Below are 15,530 nucleotides of genomic sequence, written 5' to 3'. Positions count from 1 at the left end.
CGCCGAGCCGCCCGCGCTCCGCTCGCTCGCACCAAGTTTGCGGCGCGGCAGCTGCGCGCCTCGCCCGGCGGCCGGACCCAGCGCCCCGCCGCGGGGGCGGAGCAGCCACGGCCGCCCGGCCCCGGCGATGCGGTGCGGTGCGCGGCGCGGCTCGGCTCGGCTCGTCCCGCAGCCGGCGCTGCCCCGGGCTGGGGCGATCTCGCATTACTCCATGCCCTCCCCCGCGCTCCCCCCTCCGGGCCAGCTGAGAAGTTGCAACTGGTTGAGATATTTGTCCTTGGGGTTTGGGTTTTTTTATTTTTATTTCCTTTTATTCCTTAATCACCGCAGCTCACAAAAATATGACCTGAGGCTGTTGCTTTTCCATCAGATCTGAGCAGGGGTGCCTCAGCGCCAGTACAACTAAGCACAACAAATCCCAGCGAGTGACAGCAAGAGGGAGGGGAGGCGGTGGTACACGGGCAGCGGTGCCGGTGCCGGGGCCGCAGGGGCTCCCAGCCGCTGCCCGGGGCTCCGGTGTCGGGGCAATGTACCAAAAGCGAGGAGCAGCAGATAGAGGAGGAGAAGGAGGGCTGGGCGCAAGCGGCTGCCCCGGGACGGCAGGGGCACGGGAGCGCCCCGGGAGCTCCAAGCGGCGCCCCCCGGTTCTCCGCAGCCGCCTCACCCATGCCACAGCCTGCCAGCCAGCCCCCGTGTCCCGGCCCCAGCCCTCCGGGCTCCGGCGAGCAGCCGCGTAGGCAACAGGAGCTCCGCAGCAGCGGCCCCGGCCCCGCTGCCAGGGGGAGTGGGGTACTGACATTTCTGCCGCCACGTAAGAGCCTGCGGCCAGTCCCTCTCCGCCCCCTCCAGTCCCCTCCCTCCCCCCATGGCACGATCGACGTGTCAGCCCCAAAAGTTCATTTCCAGGCCCTGGGAGAGCCCCTATAAAGGTCCCGGGGCGTGCGTGGCACAGTGAGACGTGGCGGTGCGGGGCTGCAGCCGGGGCGCGCAGGCATCTCCGCAGGTACGTGCGTTCGCATTGTCGCGCTGCCCGGGTCGTCGGCGCATGCCTTTGTGTTTTGTCAGCTCACCTGTATTAAACTAGGAGGTTATTTCTGTTCGTGTGTGCGTTGTAATTAATTCCATCAGAGTTGGAGTTTTTTGTTTTTTTTTTTTTTTATTACAGCATTTGCGCATTTCTACTTCAAACTGCAGTAGAAACTGACTTTTGTTGTTCACAGCAAGACCAAGCAATTTAGAAGACTAAAAGCAGTAAGAGTTTATTAAAACAAACAAAACCATGCAATTCATCCATGCTAGAGTAATCTTATAAAAGTTAGCTAATTAAAACAACTAGCATCAAAACTTATCAGCAAGCCAAATGTTCCAAATCCAAATTGCCTTAAACTTCTAGCTCAATTTTACTTTGGCTAGGGTATAAAAGAAACTTGTTCAAGCAGAAACATTAACAGAAGTTTGAAATTATCAGTAAAATGAAGTCCTGGAATTTGGAACATTCTTTCTGATTATTTTTTGATCTTAAAAAAACCCAACCCAAATACTAAAGGCCAAACTATTTTTTTTTCATAAAGTCATGTAACCCTGATACTCAAGGATGTTTGCTTATAAATAACAATAGTGTTTAAGAAGCCACTACTGTGATTACTGTAATTCCTGGGGTCACTTTCTCATGTGATTTCCTTCTGATCCAGAAAAGACTTGTACAGAAAATATAAGACTTCGTTTTACACCTAAAAATTGCCATCAAAGTAAGTGCAGATATGAGATGATTCACATACCTACACTGTTAACTTCTTTGGAGTGTTATTAAGACATCTTCAGATCAACAAGTCCTACACTTCTTATGAACCTCCACCTATTACAATACATTTAGACTTTCTTTTTAAAGAGGAGATATATTTGTTTTCCAACTGCTGTGTAAAAAAAAAAATAAAAAATCCCTGCTTTATCTGTGAAAAGAAAGCACTGTGTAACCAAAACCAAAAAAAATCTATCAAAATTCTGGCCCCCTGACTGATGTACATTTTAGCCTCTAAAAATTCCTCTGCAGTTTGGCTATGAAACAATAGGCATATAAGTAAAAAAAAAAAAAATCCCAAATCTCACCACATTTATATCTTTATATCATACTGTGTTAATGGCATACAGCGCATTCTAAGAAAAATTCCACTGGAATCATATTGACTCTATATCACCCACAGAGCATTTAGTCATGCACTTTATAGTTCTGTACCAGTTTCATGGAAGAATAGTCATGATGTCAATGCTTAATTTTATTTAATTTTATTTTAAAAGCTCAAGGGCAAAGATGTCTGAAACTGCCTGTGAGATTAATCATGTTTGAAATTAAGGCTAAAAACTGTAACAGTTTTAATATTACATGTAACTCTGTGCTATGTCTAAGTTACAGAGTTAAACCAGATGAGTTGAGTGAATGAGCCCAGCAATTTTAGGTGATGCAATCCCCAGATGTACCCTTGCAAGTAGGCGCTGACGGTTTTTGTTTCTTCATAAATTGCACAGTGGTGTCTCAATCCTAGGCTAAGCCTCATTGTGTTACTATATCCAAAATAAATAAGGATAATCTAATATAATCTCGGAATATTATGCTAAAGGCACGGGGGAAAGCAGCAGTAGAAGCTCTGCTATCTGACTTAAGGAAGGGAAAAAAAGAAGACCAAGTCCATCGCATCCAGCTTTTTTTCCAGTGTGGAGCTCATCTTTCTCTTCTGCCTCGTATTTTCCTGACATTACATTTCTCACTGTTAGTAATTTTTAATCTCTCCTTCCAACAAAACAGACCGAGCATATTAAGGATGGCAGCATGTAGAAGCAGTCATGGTACTGCAGTTGGAAGAGGAAAAGCTGCACAGCACCTTCAGGCTTTTGGCCAGTTTGGTGGGAAGCCAGATTTCAGCTCATTCCTGTGGTGGCAGGATATAAAGAGTGTTAGAAAGCAGGGAAGGGGGTGGATTTCCATCTGTTTAGGTGGGAAAGTCACAGTGTAAGGGAAGGCCTGTCTTCACATTACCCATCAAAAGCACCTTGGATAGTAAGTATCTCTTTCGCCATTTAGAAAAACAGTCAGATACAGTAAATTGAAACTTTAAGTCAGATTAAAAAGAAAAAAAAAATAGAAAAAGAAAAAGATGTGAGCTTCAGTAAAACTGAACCTTGAGTTATACTTCCATCATAGGAAAAGGTCTTTGCTTGCTTCATGATCACAGAGTTCAAAGTCTTTATTACCACTGCATGTTACTTTTTCCAGACCACTGAAAACATTAGTCATTTTTGTTTAATTCATGAAAAACAGTCAGAGGAAAACTTTTAAGTCTCACAGTTAATTGCCTACTTTTGTGTTTTCTAACCACATCATTTATTACTGAGGAGAAACCCTACTGGTGACCAGAGCCTTTCCAGAGCAGACCAGGCAGAAGAGTGGTGCATACAAACAAGCACCCTTTCCTGAACCAATGCTTGGGAGCAGAGAGTTTGTGCAGTCTGGTGTCTTGAATTTACCTGACTTACACAACATTGTTGAAGTACCCAATCATCAGCTCTACATTTCTGTTTCTTTCTTCTTTCCCACCGAGATTCAGGAAAGTATTTGCCCCGCCGCATTTGAGTTTAGCGAGCCCTTAGCATTCCCACCTGCACTGAGCAACATCATCATCACAAGTCTGCCATATTTAAATACCAGGGACTTGTGCTGTTGTTATGTGTAAAAACAGGAATTACACCTTCATCCCAGGAAAGCAGATGACCCAGAGGATTTAAGTTTGCCATCCTCATCCTCACATGGGTCTGGTAGGGAAGTACACTGTTAAAAAGCAGACCAGGAAAGGCTGTAGCTGTGTATGCCCATTAGGAGACACAGGGCAAGGTCAGACTGAGCACCACTTTAATTGTCTTAGCAAAAGACACTATTGCAATTCTTCATGAAAATAATAGGGAAGTAAATGTCAATAATTACAAACTTTGATGTTTTCCATTAAGTTACTGTCTCACATTAAGTTCTGAATTAAAAGGTTCAGCTGACTCCATAATATCTATAAATTAGGAAAAGCTAGGTGAGAGTCTAAAACTTGGCTCCTGAGAACTGATGAGTTCATGTTTACCATTTGTGATCAAAAGACAAAGTAATATTTCTCATAGCATTTCTATTATTAGGGCTATTTATAAACAAAATGGTTTGTTTTTATGAATGCATATGATATTTTCAACACAGCTATATAAATAAATGTGCACTTACATTTATAAATCTGTGATGCGATTTTTAGTAATTGCTCCTTTCTTTCTATTAAAGTCTCTGACAGATAAGGCAGTTAAAGAAGTTATTATATGAATTCTACAAAAGGACCATCTAACTTCAAGTCCCTAAAAGTAGTTAAATATTTGGTGAAAATGATGAATTCTTGGGTACTGATTCATGTGATCTGAAAATGCCATCCATTTCCTGATTCACCTTCATATCTCCTCCAGGAAAAAAAATTTACAATGAATACCGTCAGTCAAACAATTTTTATGTGTCTGTTTTTCTATCTTTCAGCCAATTCCCTGAACTGATACTTTCAAAATGAAGAGGAAGATAAGAGTGAGAATGAAGAATGCCTTGGAGAAATCCAGTCATAAAGTTTGAGGAGTAGAAATAATAGGAAATATTAATAACTCTGGTCTCTTACATAGGTCAGAATTCAGACTGAAATGATGTAAAGTTACAAACCAGAGACAAAAGGGCTATTAAATTTGAATCAAGATTCAAAGATTTTTAAATTAATACATAATAAAAATATTTGCTTCTTCTCCTCTACTTTGGATGGTAATATATTCTGCTGCCTTATACAACTTTCTTATATAGACTAATTTAAGTTTTCATTTTTGTTTTATATTAGCCCCAAGACACCTCTTCAAACTAAGCCAGGGTATATATTAGCAATCCATTAGTTGCTCCTCTCTGTCTGCTTGTCCCTAATCATTAATATTGAATTCCTGTGTTACTACATCACCCAGCAGTACAAGTGGAATTTGGATAGAGAGCACGAATACACCACACACACACACACATATATATGATTTTATCACTGCCAAGGAGTCTAAAACACAGGACTTGGAGCTCATCTAGACTTCAGTTTTGTGCTGGGCTTTCTGGGGATGAGTGGATAGAGAGGATACTTGGCATAACTCCTGGTGTCATAGAATTAGACCTTTGCAGTTTCTAAAAGGAATTTTAACAAGCTGTGATGGCCTCATAACTCAGACAACATTTCTGTGGCACTGATCTAGCACTAGGAGCCCTATAAGAAGCTTACCAAGTGGTGGTGGAATTGTCCGTGCTATTTAATTTTATGTAATAGTAAATTCCTGAAGTAGGCCAACATCTAAGTCACTTTAAAAGTGATTTATCTAAATTACTGTGAACCCCTGTATGAATCTTATTGTTTTGTTTTTAGCCTATCTTAAATCCACTAAAAATGCACGTAAATCAAATAGACATCAACAAACAAAAGACTGATCACTTTTTCTTATAAAGTTACCCCTCTAGTTAGGCACAGACAGCATATTTATGTGACCAAGATCCCACTTGCTCTCTGCCTTTTCACTCTCTAAGACTGACAGTGAACACAGTAAGGTACATGTCCTTGTCAAGGGGGATTTTGTAGGAGGGAAGAGAGTCAGCATCTTAACAAGCTGTGTGACATATTGTAAGCGTTTTTCCAGCCATGCACTTCCTGTCAGATCATTTGATAGCAGCAATAAAAGTTACAAGTCCAGTTGAAGTGATATTTTCCTCAGTTGCTCCTACACTGTATTCAGTTGCCTGTTAGGAAAGAACTAGATGGAGTTGTTTAAACCCAGTCTTTGTAATCTGGAATTGTTACAGAGCAAAATGCTTAACAGCTTGAAAGTGGCTATAGAAGCCAGTACTCGGCAAAGACAAAAGAGAAAATAAATTAAATGAGTGAGTGTTTGTTACTGAGAAATAGAAACAAGTAACCAACACACACACACCAACACATACACTGCAAACCCATCTGAATTCAGTTACTTTGATGATTTTACTGAGACACTGAAGCACCCTCCTCACAGTCTGGTCTTCTGTTTTGTTATCAGTTGAACTCAGGCCAGACTAGAGCAATGAGAGTATAAGGAGGTACCTATGTCTTTCCCGACTTGAAAGGAAGCCCAGCCCACTCTTTTACATTGTTTTTTGTGCATCTTGGTATCACTCGAGAATTTAGCAAGTGTGATTTTTGTTGATGTGTTTCAAAAGCTGCCTATTAGCAATACCAAAAATCTGCTAACAATCTGTGTTGAGCTGAACTCTCTGCTGTGAAACTTTAAGCCTTCATTTTTTTGCTCTTCCCATAGTGATGCCACCATTTCCCAAAAAGCTGTGAGCTTTGCTGGCAAAGTAAAGCCCACCCATTTATTGCAGGCGGACCATTTAAAAGTGTGCAGCTATTTTTCTACTATTAGTTGTTATATACACATATATATGTATGTATGTGTGTGTCTATATATATGTGTATATATATATATCAGCCTGCATTGTGACATTGTCAGTTCAGGGTATAAGCAAAGTTATATTCCATAATGAACGAAAATTGGAAGTAGTAGCCCTGCAGGAAAATGAAAACAGGATCACTTGGTGACATTAATTTCAGTTGTCCTGGTTTTTCATGGCAAGATTCAGGTAGTGGAGGGGCTACAGGTGTGGCTTCTCTGAGAAGCTGCCAGAAGCTTCCCTTGTGTCCAACAGAGCCAATGCCAGCTCAGACAGACACGCTGCTGGCCAGGGCTGAGCCCAGCAGTGATGGTGGTAGCACCTCTGGGATGTAATATTGAAGAAAGAAAAAAAGTTATTGCACAAAAGTAATTGTGGCCAGAGAAGAGAGGAGTGAGAATACGTGAGAGCAACAGCACTGCAGACACCAAAATGAGGAAGGAGAGGGAGGAGATGCTCCAGATGCTGGAGCTGAGGTTCCCCTGCAGCCAGTGGAGGTCCAGGGGAAGTAGAGATCCACCTGCAGCCCACAGAGATCCACCTGCAGGTCCTGGAGAGCCCCAGAGCAGGGGAGTGTCCAAAGGAGGCTGTGACCCCATGAGAAGCCCAGGCTGGAGCAGGCTCACGGCAGGATTTGTGGGCCCATAGAGAAAGAGGCCACCACTGGAATGGGTTTTTGGCAGGACGTGGGACCTCTGTGGGTCCCACTGGAGCAGCCTGGTCCTGCAGGGCTGCATTGCATGGAAGGGACTCACACTGGAGCAGTCTGTGAAGAACTGCAGCCTGTGGGATGGACTCATGTTTGACAAGTCCATGGAGGACTTCTCCCATCTTCCTGCCCTGCTGGGGCTACAGTATAAAACCAGTAATAAACTTAAGCCCAGGAAGGAAGGAGTGGTGGGTGGAAGGTGTTTTTATTATACTTCTTGGTACCTTACTCTCATTTTGCTTGGCAACAATAAGCAATAAATAACGAGTTCAGTGAATTTCCCAAAGCTGTGTCACATGTGCTTTGCCTTTGATAGCAACGAGTGAGTGATCTCTCCCTAACCTTTTCTCAATCCGTGAGCCCTTCATTATATTTTTTCCTCACCTGCCCACCTGCCCACCTGAGGAAGGGAGTAGCAGAGTGGCTTTGGTGCTTACCCAGTGTCCAGCTAGAGTCAAATCACTAACTATTACTACCTAACATTTGAGTGCTTGACTTATTGCCCTCAACAATAATTAGTATTCTGTACAGTACAAGTTCAGTTATTAAATATGCATCACTCTTATTCCTTTCCATAGCCTGAAAACACTGTAGTTATTGAAATTATTTAAATCAGAAGTAACATGTTCAAAATATTTTTCTTTGTATTTTGCATAAGAAAAACTGCTTTGTTAAAAATATTGCATAATAATTATTTGATTGGACACACTGAAAACTTGTAAGAGGTTTTGCTTCAGAAGGGGACACCTATTCTGAGTATGCTCTAGGAAGCCAGAATTTGACTTGTAAAACTTGAAGCCTCATTGCAGAACACTCAGGCAGGAGGAGGGATGTGCAGACATGCTACTGAAGATAAAAAGTCCCTACTATTTTTTGCAGTTATGCCAAGCTCCAATTCACTTACTAAGTGATTTTACTACTTATTCAGACTTGGGGGCTCATTAAAGACACAAGTTGACAGGGGAGACCAAAACCCATGTTCGCCTTCCAAGTCCACTGTCATACTTTAAATAGTACCAGAAAATAACAAAAGGAGACCAAGGGGTAATGTCTACACACCTTGGAGTGCCTCTTGTCTCTAGTGGACATTCCCAATCCAGAACAGAAGCTGAGGGCTGGGGGATTGGTGTGTGCACTGATGCTGCTGTGTAAACAAAATAAGCCCGTTCACCATTTGTTCTTCCATCAGCCATATGTTTACTAAGAATTCAAAGGCTAAAATTTTAAAAATTGTTGTAGTGAGATAGAAATGTTAATGAAATAATTTGCATAAAAATGTCAGATTTCAATCGGGTTTGTCAGCAGGGGATAGAGATTCTAATTAAAAAGATGAGAGCAAGTAAAGGAAGAAATACACAGGAGCTACATGTGTAATGCTATCCTCTTTTTTGTAATAATCACTTCCTTGTACTATCAAAATAAAGGCATTGATAATAGAACTCGGTTGAAAAATGGAAAAAAGTACTTGAATTATCCCAAGAAAAAAATAACAGTCATCCAACTGCAACCCAAAGTCTCCATGCCTGCCAACATCCTTGACTTTTCACAAAAATAGGCTATGAATTATGTCCCAAAGACACAGCAACTTGGACCAGAAGATAAAAACTAATTCACAAGTTTTCTGAGAGAACATCTCCCCAAAGCTGTTCATTTTGAGTGAAAGTGGATAACTAGCACAAAGGAAGAGACACATTCATTCCAAAGCGTGCATGCATGGGACAATAGCAAGCAGTCACTCAACATGGTAGACAATTGGGAGTTTCCAGTTATAACATGATAAATCATGCAACCAAAAAAAAAAAAAAAAAACAGTCTGACACACATATTCATTAGCATCAGCTTCTGGGAGAGTTTTGCATAGTAATTTCTCCATGAGACAAAAGCAAATGCAATGTCACAGCAGCTGCACATGGAAGCAAGAAGCTCCATGGAAAGAGAAGTGAAGACTGTTTTCCCTAGGCTGTCTCCTATGTCTGAATGGTGACACCCTCAGCTCCCCCTGCTTTCCATACCCTGGAATCGGTGTGAAATATGTTCCTCCATCCCTCCTGATCATGCTGCTTCCACCATGTCTCCTGGCATCTTTGGAGAAAACAAGCACAGATCAGCTCCCCTAGACATATGGTATAATTGATTTTATTGCCTTTTTAGTTGCTCATGTTGTTCAGTAAAGGACCTCAGGTTTTGTCTAAAGTTTTCTAGACGACTCACATTTCTACTTCTCTTGTTTTAGGGAGGGAACTGGAGAGATGTTCTATTTTGAGAGAAAAGTTGTATGAACTGGAAAACTTCTGTATGGTCATAAATGCTTTCATTCTGCTGCTGTGATCAAAAGCAATGTGAATGGACAAAATACTGCTGGTTTAAAATTTTATTTCACAATGTCTGAGGAAATTAGTTTCCAAGCACTTCTACTAAACATTTAATGGCTGAAGTTCCCAGGATCAGCAGACATGGACCTGCCATCAGGAATGCCCTAGATATTCCTTACAGCAGATTGTCAGGCAAAGCCTCCCAATTTAACAGGATTGTTCTTCATTAGATCCAGGATGAACACCTGTAAGCATTTAGGAGTTTTGCTCAGTAGCAAATACGTGGGAAAGATTTTTTTTTCTGACTTGAGTGGGAGCAAGAATGGGTTGTAGCGTTTCTGTGTTGATACAACCAAGACCCTTTTAAGGAAATTAAGTGCCTGCAATTTTCTTTCACACCAGTGGGATTTGCAATTAGAGGAAGACTAATAGATAGTATAAATAAATAAAGCTCAAAGTTCCTGCTGTATTTAGTGGCATCTTGCAATACACCACAAGTCTTAAAAGTGACACAGCATGAAAAGCATCCTTTAAACCTGAATCAATTATGTTCTATTTGGAACTCTATGAATAATCACACAAAACAAAATTCAAATGCATATTCTGTATACCAAATGCAACTGAAAAATCAGCAGGAAAGAACTTAGAGTGTGCCAAAATACTCCTTGGATTTGTTAGTTGAGATCATGAAAGAAAACCAATATTGAGTCTTTTCATTTTAAATTATAGTTTTCCTTTCCATTCTCAAATTCAGATCACTCATCCAAAAATACAGATAACTAACATATATCCTATGCTGCCTAACTGTTCAACATCAGGAGTACTGGGGCTTTTCATCTATTTAAGAGCACAACAATACTGCTTACTGCTGATAATGTGTTGTCATCTACAAATACTACACCTGAGGAAACCATAGATGAGTTTGTAACTCTGTGTGTTTACTCAGTGGTTAGCACAGTAGGACTCTGGTTTGGTTTGGAACTACCAATGGCATTAATATTATAGCAAAAAAAAAAAAGTAAAAAAAATCAATGAGAGTCCTTATGTTTGATAGAAAGTTACACACTGTGATTTTCTGTGGAGGCTGATACAGATAAAATCCACAAATCTGATGGAGAAAAAGCCAAAGATGTTCATACTATAATCAGATATAAAGATCTGAGAATCCCTTAACACTGCCAAGACCCAGGAATGGAGTGTCTAACTATGTCTGACTGAAATATCTTTAAGGGTATATTTGGTTTCTCAGAAATTAATTATCTGACAACATACATCTTTCCTTGATATTTATTCTTTTTAACTCCCTTCTTTGTAACTGAAGTGCTGAAGAACAAGTCATGCTGATTGTTTTGAGTTTTTTGGTTTTTTTCTTTCTGGTAACATTATAAATAAAAATGCATTTTACTAAAGCCTCTGGAAATGCAATTTGTTATGTCACAGCAATCACTCAGCATGTGTACAGCTGGGTTTGATGATACCAAACCCTGCTTGTTATAAAACCAGTAGCAATGGCCTCAAGGAAGGAAAGCTAAATGAAGAAAGACTGACAGCATGGGGGCTCAAACTAGTTTGGGTCATCAGGAGCTAAAAGGGAATGTTTTAACTTGCCAATGAATTGCTATTCCAATGCCAAGGCAGAGTAGAGGCCAAATTAACATCTCATATCTCATTTCAAACATATTCCCTGTCTTTTACCAAAATCCTTTTGATTATTTTAGAATAGAGAAGGGGGAAAATGTTCTGCTATGTATATATCACTTAGAGCACTTTCTAAAAAGATTAGTAAAAGCATAACAAGAAATACTGAATTTTCAATGGAGCTTGTCATGGGACAACTTCAATTCCACCCACTTGAAGAAAGCAGTACAGCTCTTCCAAAAATTCATCAATATCCCACTTGTTTATGTTAGTTCAATTCAAGGTGACCTGATTAAAAAAACTTCATCTTGGAAAAAACCAAGAGGCTTGCACCACTGTCTGGATCAAAACAGAAAAACTTCTATCCCTCCAAATGTTTGTTATTGCTATCTTAACACTGAAAACACAGTGAAAGCACCACAGACCCAGCACAAACAAGGCTGACTCCACCAGCATCCCACCAGTGCTGGACCAGGAGCTCAGACAATGCTGTTGCTCGGGAACCACTTTTTAACCTGATCTCTGAACAGCTGATGAACAAGCATACAACAAACTGCAAGTTCCTCAGTAGATAGTAATAAAACAGAACAACATTAAACAAGAATCATAACTCACTTCAAATCTCACCCTATGGCATCTCCTGATTCTGTCTGATAGCTGGGTGAACAGAAACTCTGAGCTCAGCTCCACAGTAGAGAGCCAAGAACAAAGAAGGAAAGCTGGAAATGCTTCACAGAGTTTATTCACCAGTGTGGGTGCTTACTTTTTTTAGCCCTGTTTTTCTTTAGGGCTGGAGGATTGTTTGGCACAAAGGAAAAATAATTTAAAGAGAAGCAGAGATGAAAAGCAAGCAGATGAGGAAAAGCAGAAAGATAAAAACAAAATGAAGGGTAGGGAAAAAAAAAAAAAAGGAAAAATTATGTTGTCCTTCATCGTGTCAACCAAATAATAAAGTGTTTCCTCAGTACTATGCCTGATATCAACTCACCCTTTGCCAAACAATATTCGGATAGTCCCTCCACCCAGAGCACTCAAATTCTTTAGTGTAGGAGATAGAATAGGGCAATGGTCCATTTAACCTAATTAACCTGTCTCTGATGGTCACCCATAAGAGATTCTTAAGAAGGAGCTCAGCAAGGCAAGCACACAGCTGCCCATCAGTGATTAATGGCTTACAGACATCCAGTAGTGCAGGATCTCAGTACATTTATACAGTCCTTCATAGACCTGTTTCCAAAATTTCTTCCATCACTGATGCACCTACAGCCTCTTAGGCTGAGGAATGCCAAGCTGAGGTGTGCTTTCAAAGGGTGCACTCCCTTTTGATTTGAACAGCTTCCCACCTAGTTTCCCTCATCATTTTATCATAAGGCAAATTGATTAGTCATTACCTATTTGTCCTCTCCAAACCACATCCACTTCTCTGAATCTCAATTTTCTGAAAAAGGAGGAATCAAGAGTGTAAGCAGCCTTTTAGGCTTAAGCATGCTATGGAATTGCATAGTACTAAACCTCAAAGAGAAGCCATAGGAGGTTATCTTGGTTTCTCCGAGAGGTTTCTCTCTATCCTTTTCTACTAATTTCTAATATTCAGTACTTATTTTGAGCATCACTGAAAACTGAGCTGATGTTTTCACAAAAGTAGTTATTGCTATTCCAGTATCTTGCTTCTGAGTGACAACAAAGTTCAGAATCCATCACTTATGAAGTCAGGATTGCTTCCTCCTCTGTGTGTCCCATTATGGTTGCACACACGGAATTTCACCTTCTCTCTTATCATCCATTCACTCCACATTCTGAGATCTTTCTGCAGAATTTGTAGCTGCTCTTCATCTTTGCTACCCAAAATAACTCTACTTCTGCTGCATGTGCTTAAGTGCCTCTTGCAATACATGAAGAATAACAGATCAATTTTCATCAGATTGTATTAAACAGAAAAGTTAAAATTAGTATTACAAGCACTTGAGAAAAATGCAACAAAACGCTATGCCTACAAATGAAAACAGCATTCCACTGATCTTTGGTGGAGTTGGGAAAAACCTATAAAACTTGTCATGATTACCACCTTTACACAGAAGACTTTTGGTTTCCAAATAATTTGGATTATTTCTTTGATCAGCAGCATCAGAATGGAAGAGACTATTGCCAATTCAGTTTGAAGTGACCATTTTGAGCCTTAAGGTTAAGATCTGACGATGAATAGTGAGCTTGATGCTTTGACAAAGATATATAAGCCAGAAGTACAACTAGCATTCAAGTGTTTTCAACAATGGTCAGTCAGTGAGCCTTGTTATTTCTAGAGTTCTGCTGAGGTTACTGAGGAATTAAGAGCAGTACAATGACAGAACTGCAGCAGTGAAAACAATTAAGTGTGAATGCACAGTGCCAGACCAGCTCACAGCTTGCAGCTCATTTCAGCTTCTGGTTACAGCTCTAACTGGTCACAATTTAAAACAAGTGAGGAATACATAATATAATGCTTTTGGTCAATGGCTGCTAAATATTAAAATTTCAGACACCCTTACCTCATAGATAATAGGTTGGCACTTCCCCATATTTTTCTTCATTTTAACAAAGCAAATATCAGTAAGTTAATTTACATAAAAATATAATTTCCAAAGTCCCCTCTGTACTATCTGAGGTAAATAAAGAAAACTAATTGAAGAGGTCACAATGAAAAAAATAGCGGATGAAGAAATAAATGTTTTTCTGGAAAAGCTTAATTAAATTCTTCGTGTAATAAACCTCTCAGGATTTTGAGCACGTTGAAAAAATTTGGCATAAATCTTTACAAACAAAAGAAGCAGAAAAAGTTTTAAAAATTAGAAGAAAAATATATTGATGAAAACAAAGGGGAAAAAAAGGATTAATATCCCTTCAAGGCACTGTATTATCTTCTGATCATTCCATTTTCAGGGATTCAGTTAATGAGTATGAAAGTGTGACTGGGTCATCATTTCCAGTAGACACAGTGGGTTCACAGCTGTCTGCATTTCCTTCCCCGTTATTCAGAGATTTAAGAAAAAAAATCTGTACAGGTAGTTACTTGGGAGTCAAATCATATTTTTAACAAGTAGCCAGAGGACAAGGCTGGGCTTTTAAGAGAAGTTGTTCCCTTCTATCAGTTTAATTAATTTTGGCTTCTGTAGAAGAGTTGTGGCTCTTCATACTGTAAAGGCTTCAACAATTTATATATCAGTCATGATGTAACAGGCTTCTAACACCACTATTTTAGCTAAATTTTTTTATTAATAAATAGGAGTGCCTCAGAAAATACCCACACATATTCATGTTCCAGTTCTTCAATATTTAAAGAATTTTTATATCCAGTCTTAGAAATATGGCACTAAAACTATCTATCTTATCCATCAAGGATCTGATCAAAATTAAAACAATAATGCATTGAATAAATTGAGCAATTCTGAATCAGAGGACGGCATCAGACTCTTATATGAAAAGATTATGCTTACAGGCAAGAGAAAATATACCACATACATGCAACTAGCCTTTTACGATGAGCCTGTTATCTAAATCATCTAGTAAAATATTACTAAAATTTATAGTAGTAACAATTATGATGATGATGATAAAAATCAGAAAATATACAGGAAAATCTAAGTGACTAAACCCCCATCCCAGGCATTCCCAAAGTGAAGCCAAGGTAGGCAAGCATCAGGCAAGTGTCCACCAGGCAATTTTTACCACAGCTAAAACCAGCTCTCACCAGGGCAGAGCCAGACGTGTCCTAAGCCCCCACGTTGCCAGGTGCCCACCAAGCCTGTGACCTTCTGCTAGGGGTGCTAGGGGTGGCAAAAACCATATTTACTGGCTAAGGACTACAGAAGTTCCTAAGTATTGTCATGCCTTTCAAATCGCATTAGATGGGGAAAAGTACTAAATATCAGTGAAACCCACACATATCATGCTGGATGCACATGAACATTTCAAAGGGTGAAGAATACATGAAAGATGCCCCATTTTTAGAGTTTTCATGGACCTTCAATTTTGGAAGAGACTGCAAGAAGCCATTAGAACCATCTTACCTTAGTAAATTCAGCTGTAGCTAGATTTGGTACCTGCTTTTCCTGACAGATATCTATCTGTTTCTAAAGGCATCCAGCTAAGGAAGACATCACAGTCTTCATGAATTTCTACCCATAATTTTGCAAATTATTTTTGTGCTCCTTTACCTTAAACTGGCTCTTTCTTTTCCCAATTGTGATGGAGAGCAATTTATTTTCTCCATTTTCCAATTACCTTTAATGCTTAGTTAGACAGTGCCTTCTTTTTAAGGAAAAAACATCTTTATTCCTTCATAATTTCCCCATAGGTCACATTTTCTGCATTTCCAATAGTTCTTGTACCT

At 40.0% G+C, this 15,530-nt stretch overlaps 1 non-coding gene across 1 annotated transcript; it reads left to right on the top strand.

Moving 5' to 3' along the window:
- The first annotated feature begins 4,397 nt into the window (after nt 1–4,397).
- Nucleotides 4,398–4,466, top strand: LOC134431137 (small nucleolar RNA SNORD123). Its single transcript, XR_010030945.1, has one exon. It is a non-coding gene; the product is annotated as a small nucleolar RNA SNORD123 (small nucleolar RNA).
- Nucleotides 4,467–15,530: the final 11,064 nt, after the last annotated feature.

The sequence above is a fragment of the Melospiza melodia genome, chromosome 1 (assembly GCF_035770615.1).
Source record: "Melospiza melodia melodia isolate bMelMel2 chromosome 1, bMelMel2.pri, whole genome shotgun sequence".
NCBI lineage: Eukaryota > Metazoa > Chordata > Aves > Passeriformes > Passerellidae > Melospiza > Melospiza melodia.
Note: the sequence above shows the minus strand (reverse complement) of the source record. Positions and strands in the feature narration are given on the sequence as shown.